Source organism: Scylla paramamosain, chromosome 4, assembly GCF_035594125.1.
Source record: "Scylla paramamosain isolate STU-SP2022 chromosome 4, ASM3559412v1, whole genome shotgun sequence".
Lineage (NCBI taxonomy): Eukaryota > Metazoa > Arthropoda > Malacostraca > Decapoda > Portunidae > Scylla > Scylla paramamosain.
In genome coordinates, this window is record NC_087154.1 from 7,283,079 (window position 1) to 7,292,500 (window position 9,422).

Below are 9,422 nucleotides of genomic sequence, written 5' to 3' on the forward strand. Positions count from 1 at the left end.
CTCTTGTGGAGCCGTGGTCAGAAATCAAGAAACCTGCACTCGCTACCACTGTGTTTTGTTTTTGTATTAAATGGAACATGTCACAGCTTTTCTTAATCAATAGCCACTCTGACATTTTTTTTTTTCTCTCGTTCTGCAGCCACCTTCAAAAATTGTACTGTCAAGAAATTGCAAAATCGATTTCTTTTTTGTACCCTTTCTTTATAGTAGATGGTTATAGTAAAGATTCCATACATTGCTTTTATTGTTGGGGGTTGTTGTATGTCGCAGTTAAACAGTTAATCTTAGGTCCTCTCAGAAGACTTGAAATTGAAGGAAAAGTCAGAACACAGTAGAAAAGAATGTAGTACTGTACGTTACTCGACTTTTGACCGACACTGTACATCATACCTTCATATTAGCCTCTCAAGTTTTTTTTTTTTTTTTCATGTCAGAGGGACCTAAAATTGAGGTAACACTCGTAACACAGCGGGAATGCATGTGGTATATTGCTCCAGTGTTGACCATTACTCTTCGTGAACTTTTCCCATGTCGCGCAGGATCCGCCCAAGCTGCCTCTTTGCCTTGGTGTCACGGAGAGGCAGTATACATTCACGACGGTAGCTCATAGTTGCTTCCCGCCAGACCGAAAGAAGCGTCCGTCATGTTTCTCCCTCTCCGGCGTTTCGACACCAGAAAGGAACGTGCTGAGATTTTGCCACCACGAAAGGAGCATCCGTGTGGGACGCTCTTGAGGTCACAGGAGCTAGATTTAATCAGTGTAGCATATTAATAGACTCACCGGTGTAATGTGTCCTAGGCAAGTTTTTGAAGTCGATACATATTCACGAGACGGTAAATCTGATAACTGGTGTCAAGAACTGAGATGTGAATTTTCCAGTTGAAATTTTCCAGGTATGTTTAGTGTAAATGAAGGGAATATTTGAGAACTATTGAAGAAGGGCGATTAGTTTTTTTGGGAGGTTGTGTCAGTCAGATAGGTGAAGGATGATGCTTTTTCTTTATTATCCCATGTGACGTAAGGCTGGGCATCGATTACCGTGATTATCTACAGCGAATATCTTTCATTAATGCACACCTGAGCCATCTTTGAATAACACCCAAGATACACAGATGGCCAACACTGCTAATTATTTCATGCCAGAAAAAGAAGTTATTTGGTGAAAATCATAAGGACGTACCCTTTAAAGTATATAAAAATACGCTTGTAAACTACCTGTATTCTTTCTCCTCTCGCTCCCTTTTATGATTCAAGAGGAAAGCAGCTCAGCAATTTAGTCTTAAAGGAAAATGACACAGCTGCTCCCCAACGCGCACGTAGAGGTCCCTTACCAGGTTTTCTTTATACATGATATTGAATTATTCATTGACTCTTCTGCTCTTATTACGTGCAATCTCTGAAGCTCAGTACCTGTTTGTTTTTCTCTCTTTTTACGATCTCTACTGTTTCAAAAGAAGTGTATCTAAAACAAAATTAGCTCTTTTCTTTTTCTTTTTTCTTCTCTTGTTACCTATTTCGGACCGTGACTCTACCCGTTTTTTATTTCTTTTTCCTACAATCTGACCTGTTTAAAAAGAGAAGTATATTAAAACAGCCCCAAAAATAACTGGTTTATTTTGAATTTTTATGTCCAAGGGCAACAAAAGACTGGAAAAAAAGGAGCCTACTTGAAGTGCCAGTCCCTGCTGAAAGAGTCCGAAATCAAACCTAAAATTGCATAATGAAACCTTTCTTCTTTTTCACTTCTTATTTACATGTATTTTTAACGCATTTAGCCAGACACTTCAAGACATAAAAAAGAATAAGATAAAAAAAGGAAAGAAAATCCTGATCCACACACAAGACAGGAGCGTGTAAGTCATTAGCACACAGACAAAGACTTCAAAAGAGAGAGAGAGAGAGAGAGAGAGAGAGAGAGAGAGAGAGAGAGAGAGAGAGAGAGAGAGAGAGAGAGAGAGAGAGAAAGAGACCAGGACAGGCGGGTGTGTGCGGTAGGTAATGCAAGACGCGCTGACGAGACGGAAGAAGTCTCGTGCGCGTCGCCTTTAATGGACGGGGAATATTATGTTTGTTTTGTATCATGAAATTTAGGGCGATGACGAAAGGCGGAACCAGCAACTGAAAGAAAGTGTAATGAGTCCAGCATTATTTTGATTAAAGGGTTTGTAGGTCGCGCGTCAGATGTTGCTAGCCTTTCCTTCCCCATGTGTGGTGACGGGGGCGGCGAGGTGAGGGGAGAGTTTGGGTGAGGTGTATGGGGGATGGAGAGTGGAGATGGAGGCAGTGGGGCATTGGGAGTGTCGAAGGGAGGGGTATGGTGGGGGAGGGATGGGGTGGGGGGGCTCGGTGTTGGTCCAGGAAGCGTGTCGGAAGCAAGGTCAATAGAAAGAGACTTTTATCAACACTGGACGGCACGGGAAATTGTGTGTACCCTCCCGTCACTACGCACATCACTATCCCCATCACTATCACCGCTTCCACAATCATTTATTTCTTCACCATCATTCCCATCACCTTCACCGATACTCCCAACACCACGACTCCCAAAAATTATCATTGCCATCAATTCTCTTCATCACCATCGCTATTATCATACTTGAATCTTTGTTCCTTCCTTCACCACCACTCTTATAATCGCTGTCACCAATACTGCTTACTCCCATCAGCACTGCATCACCACAATCCCAAGACCACCGCTCCCATCACTATATACTGGCATCACTCCCCGCCATATTTTGAAATTGCTGAACCTCTGCAGTATATCAGAAAAAAAAAAAAAAATAAATAAATAAAAAAAACTTGTATTGTGAAGTAAATTTTAGAGCGGTGACGGTAATAATGATTCTGTATTTTAACGAGGTTCATTCTTCTCTCTTTATTTAATTTTTTTTTCACAGTTTCCCTTGATTTTTTTTATTCCAACTTAAAAAAAAACTTTCTTTTCTCTATTTTTTTTTCCACATTTTCACAAGATATATATTTTTTTACTCACATTTTGAAATAAACTTCACCTCGCGCCGCAATTCACACAGCCCAGATTTAATTACGAGAAACAGGACACACACACACACACACACACACACACACACACACACACACACACACACACACACACACACACACACACACACACACATATCCTACAGACTCGTTAATCAACAGAGGGGTGTTTCTGCCGCCCCGGATTCCCTGTTGTCGCTAATTCAATGAGTTCCGTACCCACACCCTCATGACCTCACTGCCTTCCTTTGCGCCTGTGACACCGATCGGCCATTGACCTTTATCAGTCCCCAAGAGAGCGGCCTCTCACTTCCTCTCTCTCTCCCTCTCTTTTTCTCTCAGCAGGGCAACAAGGAGCGTATAGGCAGGTTCACACTTGCCATTTCGCTGCTGAACTGCCACCCGCCAAAAGCTGGGAATACCTGGCAATACATCCTCCCAGCTGGATGTACGTTCACACACGCGGCTGGGAAGGGCTTGCTGGTTGGCGGGAAATCAATATAAACAAACAGCAACTCAGCAAGATGTCTTCCTCCAGCGACGATGCCGAAGCAATAGTTGCATTTCTTTTGGCGTACTGGAAGCTAAAACGGAAAAGAAAACGCCTGTGGAGACGTCCCTGGCTGAATAAAAGAGAAGAAAGAAGTGTCTGCCACACTCTTTTGCTTGAGCTGAGCGTGGAAGACCCCAATCACCCTCATGAGACAGTGGATGCGCCTCAACAGGGAGCAGTACCATGGTCTCCTGCAGCTTGTGACTCCCCTGATCAAGAAGGAAGATACCCACATGAGGGCTGCAGTGACACCTGGTGAGCACCTGACATGTTGAGTTGCCTAGCAACAGGTAAGGAAGAAGGATCGGTAATTATTAAGAACTTGACTCTATCTGCAGCGATTACCACTCAATCATATATATATATATATATATATATATATATATATATATATATATATATATATATATATATATATATATATATATATATATATATATATATATATATCGTGTCTCGGGTCCCAGTGATGACGTTGGTCCCTCACTAGCTCCGGCATTAACTATTTTGCCTCCAGACACCGCTTCTTCCACAACTCTTCCCGAGGACACGATGCAAAGAAAGCAGCGCGCGGCTAGGTAAGACTAAACTGTCGGTCTTGTTGGCGCGGCTGGCAATTCCAGCCGCCAGGCACCAAAAGTGTAGCAGGCGGGTCAACGCGGCTTGCAGCGGCTGGCAATTCAGCAGGGAATTGCCTAGTGTGAACCCGCCTTAACGGTGTGTGTGATATGCCTTCGTGGTTTCTTCCTTTCATCTCTTCTCCACGTCTTCATATCATCTTCAGCCCCCTGGCACTCATTGTACAATGTGTTTTCTGCTGCTGTTGCTGCTGCTGCTGCTGTTGCTGCTGCCAGTCTTTTCCTTTTGCCTCCCCCCACCCTCTCTCTCTCTCTCTCTCTCTCTCTCTCTCTCTCTCTCTCTCTCTCTCTCTCTCTCTCTCTCTCTCTCTCTCTCTCTCTCTCTCTCTCTCTCAAATCATTTATGCAGTTCTTCTACTCCTTCTTTGCCCTTCCTCTTCTTCTCCTCCCATTCCCTTCCATATCTATGATGAAATATTCATATCAACACAAAGGGACGTTGTGGTGGAGATAGAGAGAGAGAGAGAGAGAGAGAGAGAGAGAGAGAGAGAGAGAGAGAGAGAGAGAGAGAGAGAGAGAGGGAGGGAGAATCCTCATGTCAAAAGCACACATGTAAGCAGCTCTGGCTTCAAGGTATAGGTCATGCAGCGAGCAACGCCATGGAGTCAAAACTTGAAGATGATAGCAGTGACGCAGTGAGCGCACCCAGCCATGTACAGTCGTAGTCAGGGATCCAGTAACACACCACACTCACCTCCTCTTTGTTTACCGTCTTTCCTGCATCTGAATTCCTCTGATCTGCTGGCTGTCTCTTAAATCTCTTTAAAAATTCTGACTATTGATTCTTAGCAGATAACATTTTACACTCCATTCCTTTGTGTTTAGTGTTTTCCCTCAATCTTAAGTCCTCTGATCTGCTTCCAGAACTTTTTATAACATTTTACATTGTTTAAAGATAACATTTTACACTCCATTCCTCTGTGTTTAGTGTTTTCCCTCAATCTTAAGTCCTCTGATCTGCTTCCAGAACTTGATAGATTCTTTGTAGATGAGAGGCTTAAGACTGAAGATTCGAAACACTGAGATAGTGATGTATGGTGAGTTACTGGACGTGTGAACATGACTCTGCCATTGTATTATGGATCAAAACATTTAGAAATCAGATCTTTGTTTTGGCACTGTTTTCCGCTATAGTTCCTACCATGGTTCTTTTTTTGTATTCCTTGGAGAGAAGAAACGTGCCATAGCAGACCAGAGGGTACAGTCAAAACAAATTTCTTACTTCTAAATCTCTTTGTAATGCCCATCTCCTTTTTCTGAGTAATAAAAAATAGCCATGATGGGACTGCATTGGGAGATGACGTTCTCTTTACACTATCTGAATTCCTCTGATCTGCTGGCTGTGTCTTACATCTTAAAAATTCTGACTATTGATTTTTAGCAGATAACATTTTACACTCCATTCCTCTATGTTTCTGAATTCCTCTGATCCTAAACTTCTTTTCCACATGAGGAAAAGTAAACTCACTTTAAGGTGTGTTAGTGTGTCAGTCAGTATCACCAGTGTATTCGTGGTCTTGCGTTTAAGGACGCAACGTATGGTCTTAGGTTCTTATGTTTAGGACAGCGACGTATGATCATTGTTATTGTTTTGTCTTAAATCAGATTGTTATTAGTCCCAAGTCCTGAGAGATGGTGTAGCTTTCTCGCAAGTGTTCCATTGAAGGTCTTATATTGACCTACTACTACTACTACTACTAATGCTACTACTACTACTACTACTACTACTACTACTACTACTACTACTACTACTACTACTACTACTACTACTACTACTACTACTACATAAGGATTGATTATAGTTTTATATGTAGTTTCCCAGAAATCAAGGAAGGGGTGGGTAGGGAAGGCCAAGGCAGGGCTGGGAAGGGAGCCCAGAGCTGAAGAAACACAATTAATTTTATTTCCTTATTACTTTCAATGACCTGGGTGCCCGTGTGTTTTCCCAGAACTCGCTCTCTTTTGTAATACAAATTTAACATTAAATTTTAGAAAATTACTACTACTACTACTACTACTACTACTACTACTACTACTTCTACTACCAAACAACAATAGCAACAACAATAAATAATAATAATAAATAATAATAATAATAATAATAATAATAATAATAATAATAATAATAATAATAATAATAATAATAACTAACCCTTAGGACTTGTGTACTTCCTAGTTCTCAGTGACCTATAGGAAAGAAAGTGACTGTTCGTTAATGAGCGACAAAGATTTACAAGGAATTTCACTACATGTCAAACACCACATAAGGTCTTAATATTCTAACATTGCCGGTGAGAAGTGCTGGAAGTGCTGGAGGAGAGACTTGTTGCTTTAACGTGCACGTGTTTTGTCAGACGGTTGTATAAAGCAGCGCAAGACTTCACCACGTGTCCCTTGAGTGGATTCGCGGAACACGCAATAGGGAAGAAAGCAACTCATTCTGATGGCTTCCATATTCGTGTTTTACGTTCCGGCAAGTACTCAGGCGATCGGAAATCAGATGGAAAGGAAGGAAAACTATGCTGGAGAATGTCGGTCCGAATGGAAAAGGTATGGTAAGAAAACACGTGAGGCGGCCCAGTTGAGAGGCAAGGAGCGGGGGGCACCGAGGACAGTCTACCTGTGTGTGTGTGTGTGTTTAAATATATCCTATCTCTTGAAACATTTTACTGATTCTGCACTAACGACCTGGTTACTGTGTCCAATCGTTAATCGCTCTGCTTGAGAACTGTGTGTGAATCGTTGTGCTGCACCGTATATAGTACGCATGTCAGAAGCACGTCTGCCAAAGGCTTTTAGGCTTTGTGGTCTTGGCAGTTTTGAAGTGCTGCATGGCACCATCGTGGCGCTTGTGTGGCTCACCTGCACACACAACATTTGGTGGCCTGGGAAGTCTAAACACTTGTTTCTTATAAATGTGAGGTTGTAGAGCGAAATGGAGGCAAGGGTTGTCGAAATTTATTTCACCTTGTACATGTAGCTGCACACTGAAATAAATTATAGTCACATAAGATTATTACAGAAATAAATTGGCAGGTATATTAGTATAAGTATCTGAAAGAAAATCAATTACAAACTTGACCTCAAACATCCTCGACATGTTACATACTCGTACATAACGTAAATAATTTACCACAAAAAATGTAACAATTTTAAGGTGCATTATTATATAGTATGGAATCATTTGCTCCGATACATTTATGAATAAAGGCGCATACTTAATTGGCCTCACAGCGTTTCGTTTCTCCCACTGGCGGCGATTTGTGGTCCCTCCACGCTCCACTCAGCCCAGTCACGGCCAATAATGCAGTGCCTCACCACAGTAGTTTCACACCAATCCTTAATGATCCAAGGCGTGGCACTTCACCCTAAGAACCTGACTATATATATATATATATATATATATATATATATATATATATATATATATATATATATATATATATATATATATATATATATATATATATATATATATATATATATATATATATATATATATATATATATATATATATATATATATATATATATATATATATATATATATATATATATATATATATATATATATATATATATATATATAAACACACACACACACACACACACACACACACACACACACAGACATGCATTTATGTGTGATGAGGTGTGGAGGTTACATGTTTCAGCAAAACATAAACGAATATAATTATTTGCATTGCCTCCATGTTAAAGCTGCTTGGTGACCCACTCGTGTGAATAAGTATATCTCACCTGGTGTGTGGCTGACAGAAAGTGGATAGATGAGCGCTGTCCAGGGGCTGGTGCACGGCCGCGGCTTCGTTTCCGGATCACACGGAGAAGGCAGACCATGAAGTGCAGTGTGGCGCCGGTCAAGCTGCAGCCCTCGCGGGGAAGTCTGGGATGAGCTTCTTCTATTCTTGGCGTCCCTCACCGCTGATACGAAGGACTTTTGTCCAGGACCTTTGTCCCTGGAGAGAGTTTTGCTCATCGTGACTGTTGACGCCCCAGCAGCGCCGCGTTGGGCATGAACGGTGCCACCAGGGGTGAGGCAGGGGTGTTTGGCCCTGGCCGAGTCTCTTAGCCGTGCTGCACATCTCTGGTAGGAGACATGTTGCCTCGCCGTACTGTGACGAATTATTGTTATTATTGTTTCTGTTGTTGTTGTTGTTGTTGTTGTTGTTGTTGTTGTTGTTATCATTATTATTATTATTATTATCCTTTTCTTCTCTATTATTATTGTTATTATTATTATTATTATTATTATTATTATTATTATTATTATTATTATTATTATTATTATTATTATGTTATTATTTTATTGTTATTATTATTATTATTATTATTATTATTATTATTATTATTATTATTATTATTATTATTATTATTATTATTATTATTATTATTATTATTATTCATGAATTATTATTATTATTATATTTTCCCCTTGTTAAGTATACGTACGCTGGCGGTGAACTGCAGGTATGCTGTGGAATTACAAATTGTAGCCGAGGTGATTGGTAGCAACCTGGTCTTGGACGGTCCCAGCCTATAGAAGTATATGAATAAAAAAAAGTATATACACGTGCAGCGAATTGACCAGCGGCAAGACCCATTGGTGTTCAGTAATGAGCTCAAACTTTTTACTTCTCTGCATCTCTTGGGAAATTTGTAGACGTGTGCAATCTCGAGACTTTCCGCCCTAGCAAACTGGGAAGTGTGTCCACCGCCTCAATTAAGTGTTGGGTGATTGAACGAGTCCCTCGCCTCTGTGCAGGCGTGTGATCCATCTGAGGGAGGCTGGCAGGGGAGGCAGCCAAGGAACGAACTTTGTGTGGCCAATTAAAGTTGTCACAGCAATGATACTTGGCGGAGTAATCAGGTATGAGAGAGAGAGAGAGAGAGAGAGAGAGAGAGAGAGAGAGAGAGAGAGAGAGAGAGAGAGAGAGAGAGAGAGAGAGAGAGAATTATTACAAATGAAATACTGACCATTGAAACTAGACCGGAGCAGGATAAAGAAAGGAGAGAAGAGAGGGGAAGGAAGAATAAAACAAAAAATCGTAATTAAAAAAAAGACTAAGAATTTAAGAAAACTAGTACTATAGTATATATTCTATCTGGCTATAATGTTTTCAGCATTTACGGTTTATATATCTCTCACTATCTCTTTAGTTATGGAAATATCTCTCAGTTTATCATTCTAAAAAACGGTATGTTTTCATGT